At 34.5% G+C, this 25,697-nt stretch overlaps 1 long non-coding RNA gene across 1 annotated transcript in view; it reads right to left on the reverse strand.

The window, feature by feature from the left end:
- Positions 1-289: 289 nt before the first annotated feature.
- Positions 290-25,697, reverse strand: part of LOC105717197 (uncharacterized) — a 519,990-nt gene continuing 494,582 nt past the window's right edge. The window contains exon 4 of the long non-coding RNA XR_001107469.1: positions 290-419. This is a non-coding gene — a long non-coding RNA (uncharacterized LOC105717197). The remainder of the gene's footprint in view (positions 420-25,697) is intronic.

Below are 25,697 nucleotides of genomic sequence, written 5' to 3' on the forward strand. Positions count from 1 at the left end.
TTCTCTTTGTCCTTGGGAATATAAACTCTTTTATTTTATTATTACATTGAGAAGATGTAAATATATGAGGTGAACCTCCAATAATTAATTTAATTTCTAATTAAGTTTTTCAGGTGATAGCGGAAGAGATATCATATATGCCTGAGCTGTTGATTTTCAGCCTTATTTGTTCCTGAAATTAGTTTTAATGCTATAGAGAGCTAAGCTAATCAGTCTACAAATATAAAAAGAAAATGATTTCTACTCTTAAGCCTAGACTGAAGCTTGACATATACAATAGTCCCATGCTTTCTTCCCCTGGAAACCATGTTGTCTTTCACTTAGTCTGTGTATCATGTGGGGACTGTATTCCAACAAAGAAAGCAAATGCAGCTCCCTTTGATCAATTCAGGGACCATAAAGAGAGGGGGAGGAAAATTCTAAGGAGGAGGATGAAGAAAACAGGTGCTCAGAGGAAAAAATTTCATACTTAGCTCACCTTTAACCCTAAAAGATGACACTACACTTTCCCCAATATATGTCTATCTTTATATTAAATGTATATCATTAAACTCCCTGTTTGTATATAAGCTATAAATTTCACTTAAGCCTCATAGTATAAAGACATTTCTATTAAATCAAAAATAGCAATGAAATTATTTAGCTCTTATAATAAATTAGTTACAAAAATATATATTAACCTCAAAAATGCTTAAGATTTTTTGTTGGTGACAGACAGTAAACTGCTGAAGAGTATTTACAGAATGACCTCATTTCTAAAAAGTAAATGATAAATTCAATAGATGATAGCATACCAACAGAAAACTAACTGTAAATTAAGATATTTAACTGTTTAGAATTTATTCCTTTGAAGAATAGGAATACAGTAGACTTTCTGAGTTTTATGCTTCTATAATGTTACCATTTTCTTACAGTATATGTATATAACTGGTTTAATGATAAAAATGTCATATTAATATAATATATGTCATTTGTCTAACATAATGCCAGGATTCAAAGAGATTATAAAGAAGAATAAAGTGCTGACTCCAATATCATGTAACTTGTGTTATCAAAACAAGACATGTGATCACAAAACATACAATTACAGAAAAACGTATATGAATAATTATTAAAATAAGTGGTTTTATTTTAGTTCAATGAGACAAAATTCAGAGTAGGATAGAGGAGGAAAATGATTTACCTCAAGATGCATATTAATAGAGAAATTCTCTTTGAATAAGCCAACTAGAATTGCAGGGTATATTAGAGGCAGAGGTTATTTGGGCTACATGAACCCAAATACTTGGAGAAAAGTTGATATTAGCAAATTATTTTAAACCTCCTTATTCTTAATCTGAAATTACTCAGATTAATGAATGGGATAGTGTAGGCATCATGTCCAATTGTGATTTACACAGAAAAAATATGTAAGTAGAGGAAATTAACACTCACCCAAGAAAATATGGAGGGCATGTGAGGACATTTTCCCCACCCTCCCTCACTCACCCCTACTACCACCATGCTGCTTGGGATAGAGTTTGGTCCCTATTAAGTATTTATTTTATTTAAGATACTGGTAAAGCAGCTGTAAAATGAACCCAAAAGTTTTTGTGTATTATATAAGTCATAAATATATTTTTAATTTTTAAAAAGTCAGTTTTTCAGGTTTATGCTCTAAGAGTAATTGTGATTTGGGGAGCTTAGTTTCTTTCAGTTTTTGGCTATGCAATTTCTCAGCATAAGTCTTCTAACTTTTGATCCAATATTTATGCTCTAGCTTCCAATGTCATAATTGTTGTTCAGTTAACAGATAAGGGAGACAAGGGTAGAGAGTATACTGAACCATAATCAAGCAAAACCAGCAACCAAGTTGAGTAACAGAACTCAACCTTGACAGCTCACTGAAGGGCACGTCACCAGGACAGTTCCATGCCCTATAAGCCCTTTTGGAAGCCAGTAAAGTGTAATTTCAAAATCACCACAGGTGATTTCAATGTGTAGCCAATGTTAAGTACTTGCTGAACTTAGGTGAACACGGGTCACCAAGGAAAAGGTGAAGCTGAATATAAAGAATATGCGTTCCCACTGAAGTAGAACTTGGAAACCCACATGGGAAATTTAAATTTAAAGAATAATAAAGGGGTTTTAAGGAGGTTAAATTAGCAGGTAAAATATTTTCAAGAACCTGAATCAAGAATTTTAATTATATGTATATAATGTATATCAAAAAAATATCTTTTTAAATTTTTTATTTGGTAAAGATAGGAGTTTTGCCATGTTGCCCAGGATGGTGTTGAACTCTTGGACTTGAGAGATTTGTTCACCTTGGGCTCCCAAAGTGCTGAGATTTCAGGCGTGAGCCATTAAGCCTGGCTTATTGAATTTTAAAGTTTAATACACAAGGTAGAAGTTTGTGGGTATCTACTAAGAACCAATTTAATATACTGGAATTTCTTGTGGAAGGAATACCTTAATATTCATAACAAAACCGAAAAGATATGAAAAAATGAGCAAAAGATAGCACCTTGATGTACATTTACATGAGTTGTAATATGGAGCACATAGGCTTTCCATGATACAGAAAATAAGAGAGAAAAATTAGCTCAATTAGTAGAGAAAAATGTTCATTATGTAAATAAGTAATTTACTCTGCAGCCTGAAAGCCTTCTGTAAGGCCTGGGAAAGATTAAAAGAAAAATGAAATCCAATATCAATATTGAATAACAAAATTAAAATTCAGTATTAGTAATTGTCAATAGTAAAATTCTTGAGTTCCAAGTTAAAGAAAATGATCTTATTAGTAGAGAACAAGTATCTTAATAAAGATAATTTAAACATAGACTTATCCTTTACAAGAAGACTAAAAGTGAAGAGCAACATATAAACTACTCAAAGTAAAGTACAGAGAACCAAAAATCTTCTTTCCAATTACAATATTAGTAGAGAAAAATGTTCATTGGGGAAAGGAAAGAATTTGTAGTTATGCAAGAATTCAAAGAGGGTAGCATCCATACAATTAATATAAGGAAAGTTCTTGAAAAAAGTTATAACCAACAAATAAAAATTATTTTTTTAGAAAAAAAGCAGGAATATGATGAGGATAACAAGAATTAATAGTAGAAAATTATTATAAAATACGTGTATTATTGAATGTAATGTTATAAAGAAATTTCAAGTATATGTATAGAACTAAAAGTTGAAAAATATATTATCTAAATCGACGAATTGAAAAAAAATCGAGAAGGATGGGGAATATGAATACTTGAATACTCTGAAGCAGAGGTGGCAAAAGTTTTCCTGTAAAGGGCAGGACAGCAAATATTTTGGCTTTGTGGGCCATGTGGCTTTTGTCACAACTGCTTATCTCTGATGTAGTGATGCAAAGCTAACAAAGGCAGGCATAGATCATATTTAAGCACATGATGATAACTGTACTACAATAAATATTTACAAAATCAGGCAGTGGGACAGACTTCACATATAGGAAGTAGTTTGATGATCTCTGTTTTAAAGGATATACTTATTTGGGGAGGAAGCAGAGAGGTAACAATATAAATTCATAAATGAACAGAAAGAAAAACAATATGGAAGACAACTTGCAGAATGACAGCATGAGGGCCTCTGTGGATATGCTCCCTAGTGAAGCAATCATAACTGGAACAATTTGTATACATATATAAGTTTTGTTACAGGTTTATATCTATATATAATATACAGATATAAAAGTCTTTGGAAATTTTGTCCTAATTTAGACAGGAGACAGAGACAGGAGGCCCAGCCTCTTCAATTCCTAATTGTAAAGACAGGCAATCTAATGATAGAGTAGGAGAGAGCTGGCCTCTTCAATTCCTGTGTGGTGACCCGGGATTCAATTTGTGCAGTAGAGGGCCGATTAGCAGGATTCTCTTTTTGCTCAATAAATTATGTTCCTCACCCTTCTATGTGTCCTTGACTCTAATCTTTCCTTGTCATGTGACAAGAACCCGGTTTTAGCTGAACTAAGGAGAAAATTCTGCAACACTAAGGGCATACATCAAATGAAGAAACATTTGTTCAAGCAAATCCACTAAATCTCAGAAAGAGGAGTGAGAGTGTCTGGCACTTGAGCCACACCCATTTTTGCCTCCTACCCTTAGGTCAGTGTGACCAAAGCCTCATGCTGAGTGGGTATGGCTAAGAAGATAAGGCTTCATTCCCCACCCTAAGTTCCCAGTCAAGGGCTGTGGAATCTCCCTGGAAAGGGAAAGACACTGGCATTTCTTATTCTCTCAAGCTCCATGTTCCATGTGAGTATAGTCCAGAGGTTGTGAGCTCTCTCCCTCTGCCTAAGAATACTGGAGCACTCATCACCCTTACCCCCAATTCCCCCACAGGTATGTTGCTCTACACCAGGAGAGGCAAGCCAAGAAAGACCAGTCCTACTGTCCTTGCCTGGCACCTGGCTGGTAAAGCATTGGTGTCATCCTAGGAAAAGGAAGCTTCTTTCACTGATGTTTGTCTGATGATTAAGGATTCTTAAAAGCGTAAACTATAGGATTCTTTAAAATTTAAAAATAAATTTGAAACAAAATTAAACAAATTCCAGTGTATGTATTCCATATTCTCCTGACATAAAAAAAAAATGAATAGCTAAGGAAATCCTCCAAAAGCTTGGAAAAGAAAAAAATAACCAGAGAGAGATGGAATTAATAAACCACAAAACAAAGGCACAGCATAGAGAATTAAGAAAACTAGAGTTTCTTCCAAGAGATCCAAAAATTAATAAATAGCAAGAACAATCACAAAAAAGAGAAAGTAAACAAATAATTCATAAAAGGCATTAGAATATCCACCTAGTGGTGACAGATATTAAAGCACTAAAAATGCATATTACGAAGATAGTTATGGCAATAAAATTGAAAATGTAAATGGAATAGCAGTATCTTTGAAAAGTATTACTTATCAATACTGACAAATTAACAAACTAGACCTAAAATCACGAATGAACCTCACAAACATAATTCTGAGTGAAAGAAACCAGAAACAAAAATAATGCATACTGTTTAATTTCATTTTTGCATGTTTCAAAAATTCATCAAAGATAAACTATGTGTAAAACTCTAAGGGTAAACAAACACGTTTATGTTTTTTTTTTTTTTTTTTTACCATAATAGTCAGGCTAATGGTTCCCTTTTAAGAGGTAGTCAGGAACATCATTTCGAGTCAGCATGAAGAAAGTTTCTCTGGTTCTTTTTTTTTTTTTTGAGACGGAGTTTCGCTCTTGTTACCCAGGCTGGAGTGCAATGGCGCGATCTCGGCTCACCGCAACCTCCGCCTCCTGGGTTCAGGCAATTCTCCTGCCTCAGCCTCCTGAGTAGCTGGGATTACAGGCACGCGCCACCATGCCCAGCTAATTTTTTGTATTTTTAGTAGAGACGGGGTTTCACCATGTTGACCAGGATGGTCTCGATCTCCTGACCTCGTGATCCACCCGCCTCGGCCTCCCAAAGTGCTGGGATTACAGGCGTGAGCCACCGCGCCCGGCCAGTTTCTCTGGTTCTAACAGATTCTACTTATGAATTTAGGTTTCAAGGATGTTATTATGTTATTATCTGTATGACTTTTTTCGCCAATTTTCACAAGTATGTTCAATTTCACATTTAAAAAGATATTAATGCATATGTTACATCCTCACTATGGAATACAATGAGGTTAGAAGGAACAAATTTGAAAAGTCACAGCAGATCTGGTGCAAATGAGAGAGTTCAAAATTCCTTTCAACTTTTTAGTTAACAAGAGTATACAATAGAAGTACTTTTTTTCAAATATCATTTGCCCATATATGTGTGAGTCTGTTTCTGGAATCTTCATTCTGTTCTACTGATCTATTTTACGGAACATGACATGCTAACACACTGTCTTGTCTACTGCAGCTTTATAGTAACGGTTGATATAACATACTGTGAGTCCTCCAACTTGTTCCATGTTTTCAAAGTTGTTTTTGTTATTCTAGGTCCATTGTATTTCTATATGGATTTTAGAATTCATTAATTTAAAAAAATCTGTGAAAATTTTGATTTTGATTAAATTGAACCTATAGAAAACTTTGGAAAGAAGGAACAACTTAACACTATTGAATCCTCTTATCCATGAACACAATGCCTCCCTCAATTTAGTTAGATATTATTTGATCTCATCAATATTTTGTAGTTGTTGCTGTAGAGGTCTTCCATTTCTTTTGTAGAATTTATCCCTATTTCACATGTTAATGCTATTTTAAATAGTGTTTTTAATGTCAATTTTTATTTTAATTTTAGAAATACAGTTGATTATGTGTATTTCTCTTCAAAAAGCCAACTTGTGGTATAATAGTTTGTCTCTATTTTTTTTGTTGTTTATTTTGCATACACCTGATTTTCTCTCTGATCTTCTTTTTCCTTCTTCTGTTTATTTTGGTTACATTTGTTCTTTTTAAATTTCTTAAGGTAGATGCTGATTTGAAACCTTTGCTCTTTACTAATGGTGGTTTTCAGTGGTATAAATTCCACATTACTATTGTTCTGTTGGCAACTCACAAATTTCTATATGTTGTGGTTTTTTTTTTCATTCAGTTCATTCAAAAGTAAAATACATTGCTATAGATTCCAGTGATTCCTCTTGCCATGCTTGTGATGTATTTAAATATCATAGGGTCAATATTAATATGGTAAATTGCATGAGCTGTTTCAGTAGAGTTCAGCCTTAGAGGCTCTCAGAAGGTCCTAATTTTGATTACATCCCTAAGTAAATGCAGATGTCTACATTTCCTGTGATCTTATTCTTTTTTACATTTGTGGAATTGGAGATTCATCTTCCCTTTAAGTATAAAGCAAATTGCTATTTAATATCAAAATATCTAATGTACAGGTTTTATTGTTCTGGTGGTGGTGGTGGTATAAAGCTGAAAAATCTATTGGATGGGAAATTTATTTTTATTTGAAATTGGGAGGAAAATTTACTTCATAAAAATATGGTTAAATGAACTTGAATTATGTTTAAGTCAGCAATCTTTATCGCTTTATTCTAGTCATAATTAGATGGACTAACAAATAGGCTCTCAATAAAAGAAATTTCTCTAATTGAATTTGAATCAATTTGAGGACATCAGAATAACTGGAGCAAAAATAAAGAGTAACATAAAAACAAACCGAAAAAGAAAATGTTCTTGCAAAAGTGCCAATTTATTTGCAAAATGCCTTGCATTTCTTTTTCTTTCTTTTTTTAGAGATGGGATCTTGCTCTGTTGCCCAGGCTGGAGTGCAGTGGCGTGATTTATGGCTCACTGCAGCCTTAAACTCCTGGGCTCAGATGGTTCTTCCACTTCAGCTTCCCTGGTAGCTGGGACTACAGGTGTGTACCACCATGCCTGGATAATTTTTAATATTTTCTGTAGAGACAGGGTTTTGCTATGTTGCCAAGGCTGGTCTCCAACTACTGGCCTCAAAAGATTGTCTGACCTTGGCCTCCTAAAACGCTGAGATTATAGGCATGAGATTTTCCTAATTTGCCAATTGAATTTTAGCTTTATTACTTGTGCTTCTTTAATATTTTATTAAAAAGGAATTTAATACATTTACTAAATTTATAAATTAATATAATTTTAAAATGTTTTATTAGTAATACACATTTACTGAAGAAAATTTAGAACTAGTAAATAATAAAATAATTGAAAACAATGATCACAAACAAAAGCCCAGGCCCAGATGGCTGCCCTGGTGAAGTTTAGCAAATATTTAGGTTAGTAATAATCGTCCTCTTTCATTTCTAATTTGAATACATTTTCTACTCATTTGCTAAAAATTTGGAAAGTTAATTATAAAAAAATAAAAAGTATACTCAGCTTCTTTCTGGATTAATACTTTCTCAATTTGCAACATGAGTTATTAAAATACTGTTTAACTTTTGACCAATTGATAACAATTTATGAATAACGTTTGTGTAATTATGCATAATATGATAATTCTTTTTATATAGTAATATTCTTCCTATTGATTTCTAAGTTAAAATCGTTTTAAACTTTCACACTATGGATGTACATTGTAATCTATTGATATGACATAGAAACATAAGAGTAACTGGCCAGAAATAGATCAAATGAAAATCTCTGAAACTATTTAGTCATCTATTTCTCTAGTCACTTTTTAATGCATACATAAATATTTTTAGGAATGAGATAGTACTATATCATAAGCTGTACTATCATCAGAGAGGCATTTTAAAGTCAACAAATTATTTTTAGCATCATACTTTATCAAAATTACATTTGAAATGCACTATAATTTATTTCATCAATCTCTTATCACTAAGCATTTACAGTGGTTTAAAAATTTATTTGAAGAACATCTGATAAACAGTTATCTGTGGAAGTTTATCATAAAAATAAACATCTGAAGATGGAATTGCTGCATCAAGTATATTTAACTTTGATAAATATTGACACATTACCTTTCAGAAAAATGGAAGTTATATTTTTTTCTTATGGCTCAAAACGCAGAACAGAAACATATTTTTCTACTATAATTTGGAAGTGAACCCAAACTTTCTTTTCTGATGGTAACACCTTCTTTCTCCTTTATTTACTGAACTCCAGTAGAATGACTACTATGGTTTGGATGTTGCCTCCAAAATTCATATTGAAACTTAACTCCCAATTTGTCAGTGTTGGTGGGGTCTTTAAGAGGTGATCATGAGAGCTCTCAATGGATTACTCCATTTGTGGATTAATGGATTAGTGAGTTTAATGAATTAATTATCATGAGAGGGAACTGGTAGTTTTAAAGAATGGGAAAGAGAGCCCTGAGCTAGCATGTTAGCACACTCAGCCCCCGTGCCATGTGATACCCTGCAACCTGATTTGAATCCCTTACAGAGTCCCTACCAGCAAAAAGGCTCTCAGCAGGAGTGGCCCCTCAACCTTGGACTTTGAGCCTCAAATCTGTAAAAATACATTTATTTTCTATAGAAGTTACCATTTCAGGTATCCTACTATAAGCAACAAAAATTAGATTAATACAATGATCCTTTTATAATGTTTTTACTATTCCTTCCCTCATCTTCCTATTTATGCCTCTTGGTAGGCCTTTAGAATGCTTTCAGTTTTGCTTCTGACCTCTGATAACATGTTTTGTTGTTGTTTCTGTTGGGAAAAGCAACAAAGGAGAAAGGACTTACAGAGTGCCTACATAAGTTGGTTATGAGTTAACATACAACTGGGAAAAACAAAAAACAGCAACCTGTGGGAAGCCTCTGGGGAGGAAGGCTTCTCCATGCCTCATGTTCTGGTGCAGGGTGACCTAGGTTGTTACTATAAACATTGTGCTCAAGGACGTAAAACCCCTTCGTAGCACTATGATTTAGCCAGATTGTAGGCCCCTTGTAAGGTCCATGTTCCATCAGCTGTACATAGATAATAAGCTAAAGATAACCACATGTTCTTGTTTTGTGAAACTCCCAAACCACTACTGTTATAAATCCTTAGGGTGACACACCAGTTTTGGCTCACTGATTCACTCCTGGCTCACTGATTCACTTCACCATCACTCTACCCTTACCCTGTAGATCAAAGTGATTGTAATCAATAAATAGTGTGGATGATCAGAGCTCAGGGCCTTCACTGTCACCTCCAGAATAATAAAGTGATGGCCCCCTGGTTCCACTCTCTCTCTTAATCTGTCTTTTGCTCATTCCTTTTTTGCCACAGAACACAGGGTACCCATGGGTGATGTAGGGCTGGTTCCCTACAGTTTCCTTGTGAAATTTAATAGATGTTTTCACTATTTCATGCATTTTTTGGTGGGTTTACTGATTCCACTACAACCTCTTCAGTTTTCTCTGTATTAATCTCACATTCTTGTTCTTTTTTAAAAAGCTTAATTTTTCAAGGATTTCTTTATATCTGTTATGTGGATTATAGTATTCTTTAAATTCTTGCATATCCCCAAATTCCTATGTCTATCTTGCTTTGTGTCCTTGTCACAAGGCTCTTTTCTCAGTATCTATAGCATCTATCCCATAATTTTTCAATATCTTATTTTGCAGATGAGTCCAAAGCAGCAGATACTTTATCTATGGAAATCATGCATCTTTCTTTCAAGAGGCATGCAACACTTTTAATTTTCAGAAGACTTAATAAGGTATTTTACAGATAATACTGAGATACATGTCTTTTCTCATAGTTTTTCCTGGCTTTAGTGAGGCAATTCAGGCTGCAGTTTCAGGGCTTTTTACAGCTCAGTGAATATTCTTTGCTTTTGTATAATTTCATCTGTTCTATTATTTTCCTTCATATTTATTATTATACATGTGCTAAGTCACCTGGATGTTACTTTCAATCTCTGATCTTTTCTCACACTTTGATATTTTTTGTTCTGTACTTTTAGCTATTTTTTGCATTTAAGCTTTTAAGCAACTAAATCTAGTCTCACTTGTGATTTGCACTTGAATAGTTTGTAGACTCCATTTGTTAAGTCCCATAAAACAGTGATTTTGTTATTGGGAATGTCCTTCCATACTGCAACTTTTAAAAACTCAAGTTGCTTTTTATCTTGTCTTTGGTGTATATGCCTTTCTTATTCTGGGTGGCATCACTCTTTCCAGATGCAGGTTTAGTTTTTTCAGAGAAGTTTGGAAATATATGAAAAGAAAGAAATTCATTGCTTACTAGGAGTTTAAGAAAGAGGAAAAAATAAAGTGGCAAAAGGTAGTATTCAACATAACAATGCTTTTCAATTCTCAGTGATAATCAAAAGAAGGTTTCTCAGTGGTGGTATGAGTATCTGTAATGAATACAGAACACATACACATACATATGCATACATACACATATGGCTAAAAATTATTGAAAGAAATGTACACACAAATTCCACAAGATAAAGAAAACGATTAGCTTGAAGGATAATTTCTCAATAGACACAAGAGAAACCCAAAAAGTAGACCACATTAAAATTGAGGAAAATAAATGATATTCAATCTCAAAATCTATATCCTGAATTAATAAAAGAATCATTTGAGTAAAGATAGTTTTAGATAAATTAAAAACAGAATTTCCCATAAATGAATCTCTCTTAAAATAATTTCAAAAGAACAAACTCTGGGAAGAAGAAAATTATCCCAGAAGAAAAGCCCAAGATGAACAGGGAAATACTAAATGAAGAAGCTGAGAAACATGTTGGTAAATTTAAGTAAACATTAATTATAGGATAATAATTATTATGTCTAACTTGAGAGACAAAAATAAAATTGAATTAAAATATTCTGATTACTCATTTAACCTAAAGAATGAGGGATTATCTTAATGTGGTGTACTGTTATGATACAGTTTAGGACAAGAATAAAGTTATGGAATTAATAATTGCGTTAAAACAGCTGGTGTGCTTTTGTAAGTGCTGCTGCTAAAACTTGCAAAAGAAAACAATATAGAATTTAAAAAAGAAATATTTGGGTAAGGTAAAAAGCAAAACAAATTTTTGATTCTGCTTTAAATAATGGAAATAAATTTGTTTGAAAATTATTTCTGTAAGCAAATTTTATTATTGAAAACCCCTTTTTTAACTTTTAAGTTCAGGGTATATGTACAGGTTTGTTATGTAGGTAAAGTTGTGTCATGGGGGTTTGTTGTACAGATTATTTCATCACCCAGGTATTAAGCCTAGTGCCCATTAGTTATTTTTCCCAATCCTCTCCCTCTTCCCACCCTGCAATGTGTGTTGTTCCTCTTTATGTGTCCATGTGTTCTCATCATTTAGCTCCTACTTATAAGTGAGAACATGTGAAAAACCACCTATTTTGACTCTCCAAAATCATTTAGATATATTTAAATAGCATAATTTTGAGGTCATGTACCATATCATTACTAAAATATATATGTTTGGTAAGTAATTCTCCAGCATTGCTTAGTTTAGTTTGCTTTGGTTTGGTTCTTCCTCTCCAGCAGATAGGTCTTTTCGGCTAATGATGATGTCATGTACACCACATAAAATACACGGAGATAGAGCATATACATAAGAATAAGAATATCTGCTTCCTCATTTGTTTTGCTTATTAATTTTCACTGGATATAACTTTCTATTTCATTGAAACAGAATCAATTTTTCCATATAATTCCAATATGGAAATAGTTGTGTTGAATTTTTAAAGTTCTAACTTATACATATAAGTTAGGAAAACCTTTCTCCTATACAATGAAGAAAATTAAACCTATATTTAAAAATTCCATGTAGAAAACACATCCATCTGGTTTATAGAGATGAGTTCTATAGTACATCCAAGGAAATTATCATTATAGTCTTACATAAACTTTATCAGATATTAGGGGAAACAAACATTCCCACAGCACTTTATAAGTCTAGTATAAATGAGATATCACAACTGGGCAAGGAAAATTTAATAAAAGAAAAGTACACCATTCTTTTTGCTTAGAACAATTTAAAAACTCCAAAATTCATTTCCAAAATTCATATTGAAACTTGTCTCCCAATGTGGTAGTGTTTAGAGGTGGGACCTTTAAGAGGTGATCATGAAAGTTCTGAATAGATTATTCCATTTGTAGATTAATGGATTAGTGAGTTAATGAGTTAAAAAGTTACCATGAGAGGGGAACTGGTAGTAGACACAGACATAATTTTTAATACTACACTGGCAATCCTTACAGAGTGGGCAGATGATTAAAGAAAGAAAATACTTCAATGGAAGAAGAAATACTTATATGCATATTTATTTATTTATAGTCCACCAAAGTGGAGTTCACTTATTATTCCTTAAACTTTTTATTACATAGTTTTTAAATACACAGAAAAAATACATTTGAAAACAAGAAATAATTTAACCTGTTATAAATCAATTTAATTAAAAAATTCTCAAGTATTTAAAAAATAGCTACTAAAGGTTTTCATATTTTAAAAAAAGTCAATATTTTATATATTCACTATTTAGAAATATGCTATTATTTTTTATTTTTCTTTTCCTTTCTAACTTAATTATATTGAAATAATTTTATTCTTGCCAGGAAAGATTAATTGCTCTCAGTTTTCTAAGTCATTGTTTTTTATTTTTACATAATTTACCCTTATAATAAAAGTATAAAAATCATACTTTATTTTTTATTAATTTCACTACACATTGTAGAAACATGCTTATTTATTCATTTAAAAATATTCTACTATCTTTTACCAAGCAATAGGTTAGGTATTAAAATTGCAGTGGTGAATAAAATAGTAAGTCTCCATCCTCATAGAACATTTAGAGGTAACAAACTTTATGAAAAAATCAGGCAGGGCGCTGTGGCTTACACCTGTAATCCCAGCACTTTGGAAAGCCTAGGAGGGCAGATCACCTGAGGTCAGGAGTTTGAGACTAGCCTGGCCAACATGGTGAAACTCCATCTCTACTAAAAATATAAGAATTAGCTGGGCATGGTGTCAGGTGCCTGTAATCTCACATACTTGGGAGGCTGATGCAGGAGAATTGCTTGAACCCATGAGATGGAGGTTGCAGTGAGCCAAAATCACACCATTGCATTCCATCCTGGGCAACAAGAGTGAAACTCCATCTCGAAAATAGAAATTATGGAAAAAATCAGTCAAAAGCATTTTGATAGGTCTTAGGAAAAAAATTAATCAGAAAACAGATGTGGAATCATATGAGCGTTCTGAAGGCACAGGCTGTCTGGAGTGGTCACTACCACTGTGCTGGATACAGTGAAGAGGTGCAAGTGGTAGTGGCAGGAACAGCTCTGGTGGTGGTGGATCCCCTGTGCCCTGCATCCCCGAGCCAATTGCCCCCACTTCCACCCTCACATGGCCAGGCAGAAACTGCCTCTAGGCCCAGAGCCTCTGCTGCTCTGGACCCTGGCTCCACATTGAGGCTCCTGCCTGCTGCCATTCTAGGAGTGTGCAGGAAGGAGGTGGACCTGGACCTCGTGTGGTGCCACGCTCCATGAAGCCGGTGAGAGCCAGGTACAACAGGAGCCATCTCAGAGCCATCAACCCTGTGAGCTGCCAAAATGGGGGCAAGGCCAAGTCACCAACTGGTTGGGGAACAGTATAGTCATCACAGAGCAGTGAGCAGAGAGAGGCCCAGTGAGCATCCGGAGTCCCCACCCCAGGCTGCGAGGAGGCACCTCCCAGGTACTGGACCCATGCCTCTCTGCAGTGTGCTCCCTTGGGAGCCTGGGAAGCTCCCCATCCTGCCCCACAGTCTTGGGGTTTCTCCTCCTGCTACCTGGCCTCTCCCTACTCCTGGCACCCACTTTAATCTTGGAGCAGGGTTGGTTGGAGACAAGTCCAGGCACTGTCACAGCCCAGCTGGATGTGCACACACTCAGCCAGTGCTGATACATTGTCTCCCTGCCGCCTCAATCCACTCTAGACTTCGGGTGCCACCAAGTGCAGGGGTTTGAGGAGCAGAGGGGGTTCTGAGGGCGGCTTGCTGCTGGCCTGCAGCTGGCCCTTGGCACAACCAGCCTGGGTATCATAGATGGTGGCAGGAGGCAGACAGGCTCCTGGGCAGAAAAGGGTGGGTCCCCAGTGAGTCCCCACCCTCAGGCCAGGGAGGGCCTGAAGGCCAGGGACTGAGCTACCAGTCCCGCAGACTGGAGTGGGAACTTGTGGTGCCTTTTCCCCACCCACTGGTGGCTGCCCATGAACCAATCAGCATGCTTTTTCTCCACTCTGAAGCCCATAAAAACCCCAGGCTTAGCTTCAGAGAGGAACTACCCTCTCCACTGAGAGCTGAACACTCATTGGGACAGACAGCTGCAGAGACAAGCTGCCCCCTCTGCCAGGAACTGAACACTTGACAGTACACCCCAGCTGTGGAAAGGAGTTGCCTTCTGCGGGTCTCCTCTAAGCTTTTCTATTGCTCAACAAAGCTCCTCTTTGTCTTGCTCAACCTTCCTTGTCTGTGTACCTCATTCTTCCTTATCACAGGACAAGAACTTGGGACCCACCAAATGATGAGGCTAAAAGAGTTATAACACAAACAGGCCTGAAACATGCCTCTTGCTCACCACATGGAGACAAAGAGAAAAAGAGAAGAGCTGTAGCCCTTTGGAGATCCCAGACCTGGGAGCTCCCTGAGAAAGGGCTGTGAATTCATCGTTGGGTCCCTGTAGTTCCTGATATTCCAAACTTCTAGGTGCCACTGTGTTTCACAGTGCTGGGTCCAGCCATAGCCTTGCCAAGAGCTGGTGCCCATGCTGGTACCTGGAGCTGCCTGCCCTGCTGTAGCAGCTGGCATGTCTGACTGTGTGCAGTGGCTGAGCCCTGTGCTTACTCACACATCCCTTGCCATTCCACATGTGACTCTCCCTTGTCAGACATGGGACCCAGGTTAGTAGCATAAGCTGAGCACAGCCTGCCAGGCTGAGTGGGTGAAACGAATCCAGTGGGCCTGAGCAAAACTCAGGCAAAGGTGCCACTGGTCACAGAGGTTTTGGCCAGAAAAGCAACACCCCAAGGATCCTATAACAGTGCCACATGATGTATGTATTGTGGGACATTTATAGACACAGATGAATGCAGGCTTGAAAGAGGACACATAAAAATAAAAGTATCAGGAAGCAAAGTTAGAGAAGTTAAAAAAAAAAAAGAGGGAGCTAGAGGCCATGGCAGTTAGTGCCCATCTCTAAAGAGCACCAATGAAGAGCTTAAAAAAAAAATGCACATAGTCAGATTTGCTTTTTCTATGTTGCTTGAGTATGATGCTGTGAATGAATGCAGATTACTGCTAAATTAAGAAGAAATAGAGAAGACTGGGTTGTGTAGGTGTCAGTCATAGCTTCAGTTACTGACATTTTCAATATGAAGTACCTTTAAGATATTCAAAAAAGACATATTAGGTAGGCAGTTACACCTATAATAGCAATGCATGAATTGAAATTATAATATTGGACACATCGTCTTATAAATGCTGAGTTAATTGGATGAGATTCTAGAGAAAAAAATAGACACTACAAGAAATAATAGTGTCCAGGACTGAGTTATAATGACCTCCAATATTTAATGATAAATGGAAGAGGAGGACTGACAACTGAACCTAAGAAAAAAACAATAAACTTTTAATATCAGAAGAACAAACCCATGTGGTGCTAAAGAAATAATAGTTTATCAAAAAGAAGGGAACAGTGGACTTGCCTTATTAAAGATGGAATGCCTTATCAAATATGACAAGTATTAAAATATGTTTAGATTTCAATGATGGCCAAATATGTAATTAAGACACTGGAATTTATTCATCAAATTCCTGATAACATTAAATATTACATGTTCAATTGGATGATAAAGCACAACTTTTCCAATTTCATTTCTCGTATTTAAGTGTTGCCATCTACAGCAGCCCAGGTAGTGTCATTCACACAGACTCTAAATTTTTGCTGTGCACAGACTTCACTACCTTTCAAAGGCTCAGCCCTGTTCCTGGGTCAGTACAGCAGTTAAGTGCCACACTCCAAGGTGAATAGAGGAGTCATAACGTAAAATTTATAAAGAATGTAATTGAGCTAGTTGCAAAGCTCTTAAATTTTTACTGCTGAAAGACTATAGTGAATTGGAAGTTGTTGGTAAGTAAACAGAATATTTTAATATTGTTAAAGATGTTTCCTCCTTACCCCAAGTGCAAAAAGTAATGCTGTAATGAGACCTCCTCCAATTTGGAGAACTTTTAAATTATCTCTTCAGATTAGATTGAATAAGAGACTGTGGGTTTGACATCGTCTAGAGTCTAAAAGGTAAGAGTTAGTCAGTCTGACTTAACTATGAAGCCATGGAAAGGTGGGTGTGTGGGAATTGGTCTGATCTCCAAAAGAATCTCGGAAAAAAAAGTGATTTTCCACAGAACAGATATGGGCCACAATGGTCAGGTTCAGGGTATAGTTATCACCTAGAATGGAGGATATATCTCACCAGAATGAAAGTCAACCTCTTATGCAAAGAGGCTTAAAAAACAGAGGTAATCAACAGCTGTGGACACAGTATTCTCTTCCACATTTCACAGGAACTTCATATTTGAGATCTCCAGCTAACAGGTTAGATTTCTATTTCTTTCCTACAGAAAAAATAAATAGTATTAAGTACCTCTCATACCCAAATAATTTAATGATACCTCATGAAAATATTAGTCAAGTAAGAACTTTTCTGCTCACTTTCTCACCTTGCTCTCTGTTTAGCATAGATGAATGGCATAGAAATCATAATGAGTCCACTGGGTGGGAGATAGTTACATTCTTTTGTCCTACAGAAGACCAATCTCCTTCCAGTCCAATCTAAGCAAGGATAGCAGCTACAACTTTAAGTCTAAAGGCCTTATAATTATATCAGATTTTACATATTATTAATTAATTGAGATTTTGATTTTACCTGATGGTGACCCAAATATCATGGAGCTTACCCAAATTTTCATTAACCAGTAGCAAAGACTCACACACACACACACAAAAGTAAAAGGATAGTGACAGTACAACATAAAACCATTTTTTATTACAGCCTGTATTCATTCATTTTCATGCTGCTAATAAAGAGATACCCAAGACTGGGCAATTTACAAAAGAAAGAGGTTTAATGGGCATACAGTTGTACATTGCTGGGGAGGCCCAACAATCATGGCAGAAGGTAATAGGCATGTCTCACATGGTGACAGACAAAAGAAGAGAGCTTGTGCACAAGTACATTAGTCTTGTGTTAGTAAACTAGTCTCATGAGATCTGATGGTTTTAAAAATGAGAGTTTTTATAACTCATGATTCGATTAATGCGCACCAGGTTCCTCCCATGATGTGGGAATTGTGGGAGATACAAGTCAGGATAAGATTTGGGTGAGGACACAGCCAAACCATATTATTCTGCCCCTGGCCCCTCTCAAATCTCATGGACTCACATTTCAAAACTTTTCCACATTTTTCTGTCTTTTTCTGAGCCCTCCAAACTGTTACAACCTCTGCCTATTACTCAGTACCAAAGTTACTTTCACATTTCCTGGTATCTTTTCAGCACCACCTCACTCCTGGTACCAATTTACTGCATTAGTCTGTTTTCATGCTGCTGATGAAGACATACCTGAGACCAGGCAATTACAAAAGAAAGAGGTTCAATGGACTTACAGTTCTACACGGCTGGGAAAAACCTGCTTCCATGATTCAACCACCTCCCACTGGGTTTCTCCCACAACATGTGGGAATTGTGAGAGTTACAATTCAAGATGAGATTTGGGCAGGGACACAGCCAAACCACATCACAGCCCTTGAGTACTGTTTCATTGACATAACTGTGACATTTATACCTATTATAAAATTAATTCTCTCCATTATATGTTATAAATCAGTATTTTAATAATTTATATTTTTAACAAATTAATATTTATATAAGTTTAAAGCCTCCTATAATTTGTTTCTTTTCTTCCATTGCTTTATCTAAAGCAGAAGTTAGTAAACTATAGCTTGTAGGTAAAATCTACCTTTCCACCTGTTTTTCTAAATTAAGCTCTATTGCAACATAGTTATATTTGTTTATGTATTGTCTAAAGCAACTTTTTTGTTACAACAGAAAAGTTAACACACTGCAACACAGCCTATATGGCCACTATAATCTAACCTATTTACCATACAGAGAAAGTGTGCCAACCTCTGATTTAGAGCAATGTTCCATGTAACTTCCAGAATTTGATGCAAGAGCAGCTTAATCATATTAAAGATTTTTCACTAAACAGCTGATTTTCAAACTGATAGTAACAGACTGATTTTAAATGGAAACTAAACTTGCTAATGTGTCTATGTGTATAGCACATTTTGATAAAACGCTGAAAACTGTGAAAGTTGTGCATCTTACTTACAAGTTCTAATGTTAATTTCTCTCATTTATTTGTAGCAGGTATATGTCAGTATAGTTCCACTGTGCAATTATACTCATATTTAAAATAAAAGAGGTGATGTTTAAGACTTAGTCTATTAGTAAACGGCAATTCATGAAATCTACACATAATTGAAAGAGTCTGGAAAATTTTTTTTACTATTTTTAATATTCCTTCTGTAATATAAATTGAAATTAATTTCAAAATAAAGAGAAAAATGAAAATATAAAAATTCAATTATTATCTATAAAAGACAAATAATAGGACCAAGACAGATCTATTAACTGATACTGATAGCTGATATCATGATAAATATATGCTATATAAACTAAAGCACCAGCACCATCAACCTTCAATTATAGTGATATATTTACAAATATCTAAAAAAGCATGAAGTTCAATTTGAAATATGAAAGCAAAATCAAGTCTGGAGATATATTCTGTTTGGTCCTGAAATGTGCTCACATATTTTTATCATTAGTATAAAAATATCACTAGTAGTATAAGTGTCATAACTATGTTTTTAAAAAGTTCTAAAATAAAAAGATGTAATGAAAGAAAAGATGGGAGAATAAAACAGGAGAAAATCATTCCCTATATATTCTCCAACATGAATATATCTTGTTACATATGGTGTGAGTCAAATTAAGGACTGGCTAGCTGGGCAGTTGCCCATGACACTTAAATATAAAATATAGAATTTTCAAAATGAAACAATTTGGAAACACATAAATTAGCCCTGGTTTTACTTAGAGAGTGATATCTCTTTATTTTTCATTTTTCCAGTTCTATCAAGGCACAACTGACAAATAAAAATGGCATATATTTAAGGCATACAATGTGGTGTTTTGATATATGTATACATTGTGAAATAGTTGCCACAATCAAGCTAATTAACATATCCATCACCTCACATAGTTACCATGTTGGAGGATGAGAAAACATTTAAAATTAACTCTCAGCAAAGTACACAATACAGTATGATTAAATAATATTTTTTAAAACAAATATTATTTGATATACATATCCATTGTAAAATGGTTACTAGCATCAAGCAAATAAGCATATTTATCAGCTTACATAGTTAATGCATTTTATTTTTGTGGCAAGAGCATCTAAACTCTACTCTTTTAGCAAAACCTTAAACATGTTTATATTAAAAAACAAAACAAAAATTATTCAACATAAGATACTGTCCAGTCCATTTCCGTAAGCCGTATGTACATCGTGTTGCAAAGAATGGGTGCTTTTTGTCCAAGGTATTCCAGCTGTTGTTGATCTAACTTGGAAATGGAATCTGAAATTCTGTTTGTTGGAACATTGTATTCCACATTTATTTTTCTGTATTTTTGTAGATGTTACAAGTTTTTTTTTTTTAAACTTGAAGTTCAAGGGTACATGTGCAGTTTTGTTACTTAGGTAAACTTGTGCCATGGGGGTGTGTTGTACTGATTATTTTATCACCCAGGTATTATATCTAGTACCCATAGTTGTTTTTCCTGATTCTCTCCCTCCTCCCACCCTCTACCATCCTGTAGGCCCCAGAGTGTGTTATTCCCATCTACATGTTCATGTGTTCATCATTTAGCTATTTAGCTGCCACTTATAAGGGAGAACATGTGGTATTTGGCTTTCTGTTCCTGTTAGTTTCTTAAGGATAATGCCTTCCAGCTCTATCCTTCTCCCTGTTAAATACACACACACAATCAATCATATAGAAAAATTACAAACAACAAACTTAATACAGAGTCAGTGTCCCAGACATTGCAATAATGTTCAGTTATGAGAAAATGTCCCACAATTATGTTAAAATCTCTGACTTCAAAAGGCTTATATTTCATAAAGTTATAATAAACATATGCACATACATACATACACACAAAGATGCATGTACATGCTCTCACACATAGACATACATAATGTAAGGACTTTTAGGCTGACTGACAGTGCCATGGATGCCATGGATGCCATGGCAACCTCTGTGACCTGCACAGACACTCCAGATGAGTTACTGGAACGAGAAAGTTTGAAGTAACTGGAAGACCATAAAATGGGAAAGAATGATCAGCCCCTGTGGTGCACAATTAACATGAGACATTCTTCTATTGTTCCTTATTCCCACTTCAACTAATAAGGCAATTGGGCTTTGTAACCTACCTTGGTCAACCTCCTGACTCCAGACACTACGACCCCCTCCCAGCTTGCAAAACCCACCCTAAACTAGAACTTTTGTAACTTTCCACTGACTACCCCAAACCAATAAAACCAACTCCTATCCCACCACCCTCCGCTGACTCTCTTTTTGGACTCAGCGAACCTGCACCTGGGTAAATAAACAGCCATGTTGCCCACACAAAGCCTGTTTAGGAGGTATCTTCATTCAGAGCGTTCATTTTATACATACATACTAGAGAGAAGGAGGAAAGAGAGTGGTGGAAAAGAGAAAGCTGACCATGTGGAAATCCAGGAGATTACAAGAAGTGGGTGCACAGATATCAATGCCTTGAGGAGTTCCAACTGTGAATTAATTGTTATACATGACTTCAAGCCTTTTACAAATTTTAATTCTACATTTTTCTTGCTAAATCAGTTTCTGGGTTCACTTACATATCTTTATTAGACTTTATTCCTATAAGACAAAGAACATACCTAAATGACAAAATTATCTTTTGGTATTTAAAGTAAATGTATAGTTACAACACTAACTTCCTGCGAAAATCAGCTTTGTGTTAGTATAAAATGATGTGCTGCCTAAAATACTTGAAAAAGCAATAAACAAAAAACAAAATTACAGTCATGTAGATGGAAGACATATGTTTTGAAAAATGATTGTTAGGCAATGTTGTTGTATTAGTCTGTTTTCACACTGCTGATAAAGACATATTTAAGACTAGGCAATTTACAAAAGAAAGAAGTTTAATGGACTTACACTCCCACATCCTGGGAGTTTTTGTCCTAGCAATATTCTAGTTGTTATGTATGGTTCCTCAACATTTGGTTTAGTCCTTTAATTTTCATCATTCCAGTAGGTTTCTAGTAATTTCTCACATTGCCTTAGTTGCTATTCACTAATCACTAATGATATTGGGCACTTTTTCAAATCCTTGTTAACCATTCATATATCTTATTTTGTGGAATGTCTCTACAATTTTATTTTTATACTTTTGCCAATTAAAAAACTTGGATGTAGGAGTTGTTATTTTGTTGTTGTAGCTTTTGTTTTCTGAGACAGAGTCTCACACTATCACCCAGGATGAAGTGCAGTAGAATGATCACCACTCACTGCAGCTTTGACCTCCACTGGCTCAGGTGATCCTCCCACTTAAGTCTCCTGAATAGCTGGCACTACAGAACATTCCACCATGCCAGGCTAATTTTTGCACTTTTTTTAGAGATAGGGTATTGATGTGTTACCCAGGCTAGTCTCAAACTCCTGGGCTCAAGCAATACACCCATCTTGGCCTCCCAAAGTGCTAGAATTGCAGTCGTGAGACACCACACCCAGCCAGGAGATATTTTATTTTTTTCTTTATGAAGATTTTGTCAGATATATGTATTATTAATATTTTCTCCAAATCTAAAGCTGGCCTATTCTTCTGATAAAAAGATGAATCAATTAATTCGTTTTACTTTATTTTCAGTGTTTGTGACTTCTGTCTGAAATAGTTTTTTTCTTACTCCTGGTAATTAGTGTATTCTATTTCCTTTTTGAAGCTATACAGTTTTCACTTTAGCATTTAGATTTACAATCATCCCTGTCCACTTTGTGTGCTACGAAATATAACTCAACATTGTTTATTTTTGTTCCTATAGATTCAGTTTTTCTAGCAATATTTATGAATATCTATTACCTTTGCTTTCATTGACACCTTTATAAATGATCATTTACTGTATATATGTATATCTAATTTTGCTCTGTTTCACTGTTTGTATAAACTTCACAATATTTTAATTTTCATAGGTGTATAGTAGAACGTATGAAACTATAGAGTCTTCCAAATTTATTCTTCTTTTTCAAGATAATCACAATAAATTTATAGATTTTATATCACTGTGTCTTACTGCATTTTTATGAAATTCTACAAAAAAAATACATTTGGGGTATTAATCAGAATTGCATTGATTCTATAGGTCACTTTGGGGGAAATCTACATTTTTATGATATTACATCTAACAACTAGAATCATTGTATATCTATTTATTTAGATTATCACAATTTTTTTCTTACTAATACTTTGTTTTTTTTAGTAAGCATCTTTTGCACATTTTTTGTTAAATCTATTTCTCACATTTTATGTTATTTTTTCTGCTATTGCCACTGAAAGTTTTTTGTTTGTTTGTTTTAATGTAGAATTGCGCATGCTATTTTATTTAAACTTTTTTCCATGTACCTTTATTGATTTCACTTATTAGATTTAGTAGGTTGGGGGCAAATGAGTTTGTATTTTTATTTAAACAGTCATGTGTTCAACTGATAAAATCAATTATACTTCTTTCTTTATGCCATTTATACTATTCATTTATTTTTATTGCCTTATTGCACTGAAAAGACCATCAATAAATGCTAAATAGTGTTATGACAGAAGATATGCTTGACATTTTTCTGACTTTAGGAAGAAATCATATTGTTCCATTAAATAGAAGATGATTGCTGATTTCTCTAGATGCCCTTTCTCAGTGTGAGAAAGTTTTCTTGCTACTTTGCTGAGACATTTTCTCATGAATGGATAATAATTTTTGTAAACTATTTTTCTGCATATATTGAGATCATATAATTTCTATCAAATACATTCTGTTACTGTGAAGAAATACCTGGGTTGATTTCGAAATGTCAAATCAACTTTGCATTTCTGAGGTAATCACCTCTTGTTATAATGTATTTTCCTTTTTATAATATTGCAGAAATCAACTTAATCATTTTCTTATAAAATTTGGCAACTATGTTTATATCAGTTGGTTAATTGTAATTTTTATAACATCCTCAACAAGGTATAATATTAAGATTACAGTAGGTCATGAAACATGCTAGGACATTTTTCCATCTGCCAATTTACTGAAATAGTTGCGTACAATTGGTTTCATTTTTTTCCCTAAAATGTTTGATAATATTCACAATTGAAGGTTTTTAAAGATTTATTATTTCAATTTATTTAAAAGGTATAGAGCTTGTGAGGTTGTCTACTTCATCTTGTTCAGTTTTGTAGGTTGGTTGTTTTTCAAAAATGTGCCCCTTTCATTTGTGCTGTCAACTTTGTTGGCATAAAGTTGTTCGTATTATTCTCCTGGCATCTTTCAAAGTCTGTGAATATGTCATCACATTTTTCTATCAACACCAATATTAATTTATTTATTCTCTCCTTTTTTCCTGGATAAGTCTTGTTAAAGATTTACCAATTTTGCCAATTATTTAAATAACACACTTTTAACTTTTGGTGGTTTTCTCAGTTTTTCTAGTTAGGGCAAGAACAATGGTCATATTGAAGAAATTACTGCTGCATTTTGGACTCTTTCAAGCCCTTTCATTTCTATCTGCCCTGTAATCCAGGCAAAATGTATAAGCTTCTATGAAAATTTTCTTATATTCATATCTTTGGAGAATTGTGATCTCATACAATATTCTGTAAGAATCATACATATTTTTGTAAAAATAGATGAAAAGAAAACAGAATGTATAAACGTAAGATTTGGGCTTGAAATCCATCTCTGCATTAACTTAATCTCTGCTTTTTACTGTGTGAAAAATTATGCATATATTAATATCTATCTTTAATGCTATAAGAAATAAATGAGCTTATAAATCCAATAGTGCTGAAAAAATGGGAAAACACTACATAATTGATTTTGTTACTTAATTGGTAGCCCATTGTACTGCCAGATTTGATGCAGTGGCTAAATAAAAAATTAAAAACCAAACCAAAACAAATCAAAACAGAAAACTTGCAATCTAAATGTCTGTCACTTGAAGGTGAACCATTAAAGAGCTGAATGTTACTTGTCTAGAACCAGCTGGCAGAAAGCCTATGTCGAGTTAGTATTTCAATTTCATTATGGATATTTAAAGAACACACTCATTCATACACACTCACACACCTGGGCCCCATTTTGTAAATTCTATTACGCCAATTGCAGGCTTGGCACAATCACTATGTAGAGCTGCTATCAAAAGGTCACTTTTACTCATTCCTTTAGAGCCATTAAAGAATAAGCATCAATTACATATCTTGCATTGACTATTAGAAAGGTCAAAAGCTGTAAAAAGGCATAACTTTAACTTAAAAATGTGATTATGCTTCCTGAATATTACTGCTTTTGCATTTATCTATAAAAGAAAACAATATTTCCTCAAAGAGCAAGAACCACAAGAACCATGAAATTTGTTTTTATAGTTTCATGTTTTTTAGCTGATATACAAATTTTCTTTTGCATTGAGAGTATAATGTTAGTCAAAAAAAGAAAGCAGTCATTTAATTTTTAAAAATGTGTCATTTTAATGATAAAAGTAATTTATGTTTAGTGTAAACAAGAAGAAGCCAATGTTCTCCTAAAAGCAGACTGGAAAAAAAAAAAAAAACCATACACAAAGCATACACACACATACAAATGAAAACAGCCCTCTAATTGGTATGCTAAATGAGAGAGAAGATTATTTCATTTGCAACAATCACTTTTGTCTATTTAAAATATATTATTTGCTAGCTACTTTAACTGTTCTCAAATGGTATCTTTTTGAAACTGTATAAAATTCTATGGGCTAGGGGATAGAGTGTTTCAAAGAAAGAGATGAAAATAAGTAATAATACCTATTTTTTTCCACAGACAACATTAAATATCAGCCTAGCAATACCATAAACAACAGAAAAG

Source organism: Aotus nancymaae, unplaced genomic scaffold, assembly GCF_030222135.1.
Source record: "Aotus nancymaae isolate 86718 unplaced genomic scaffold, 86718_ANA_hifiasm-v0.15.2.pri h1tg000017l, whole genome shotgun sequence".
NCBI classification, from domain to species: domain Eukaryota; kingdom Metazoa; phylum Chordata; class Mammalia; order Primates; family Aotidae; genus Aotus; species Aotus nancymaae.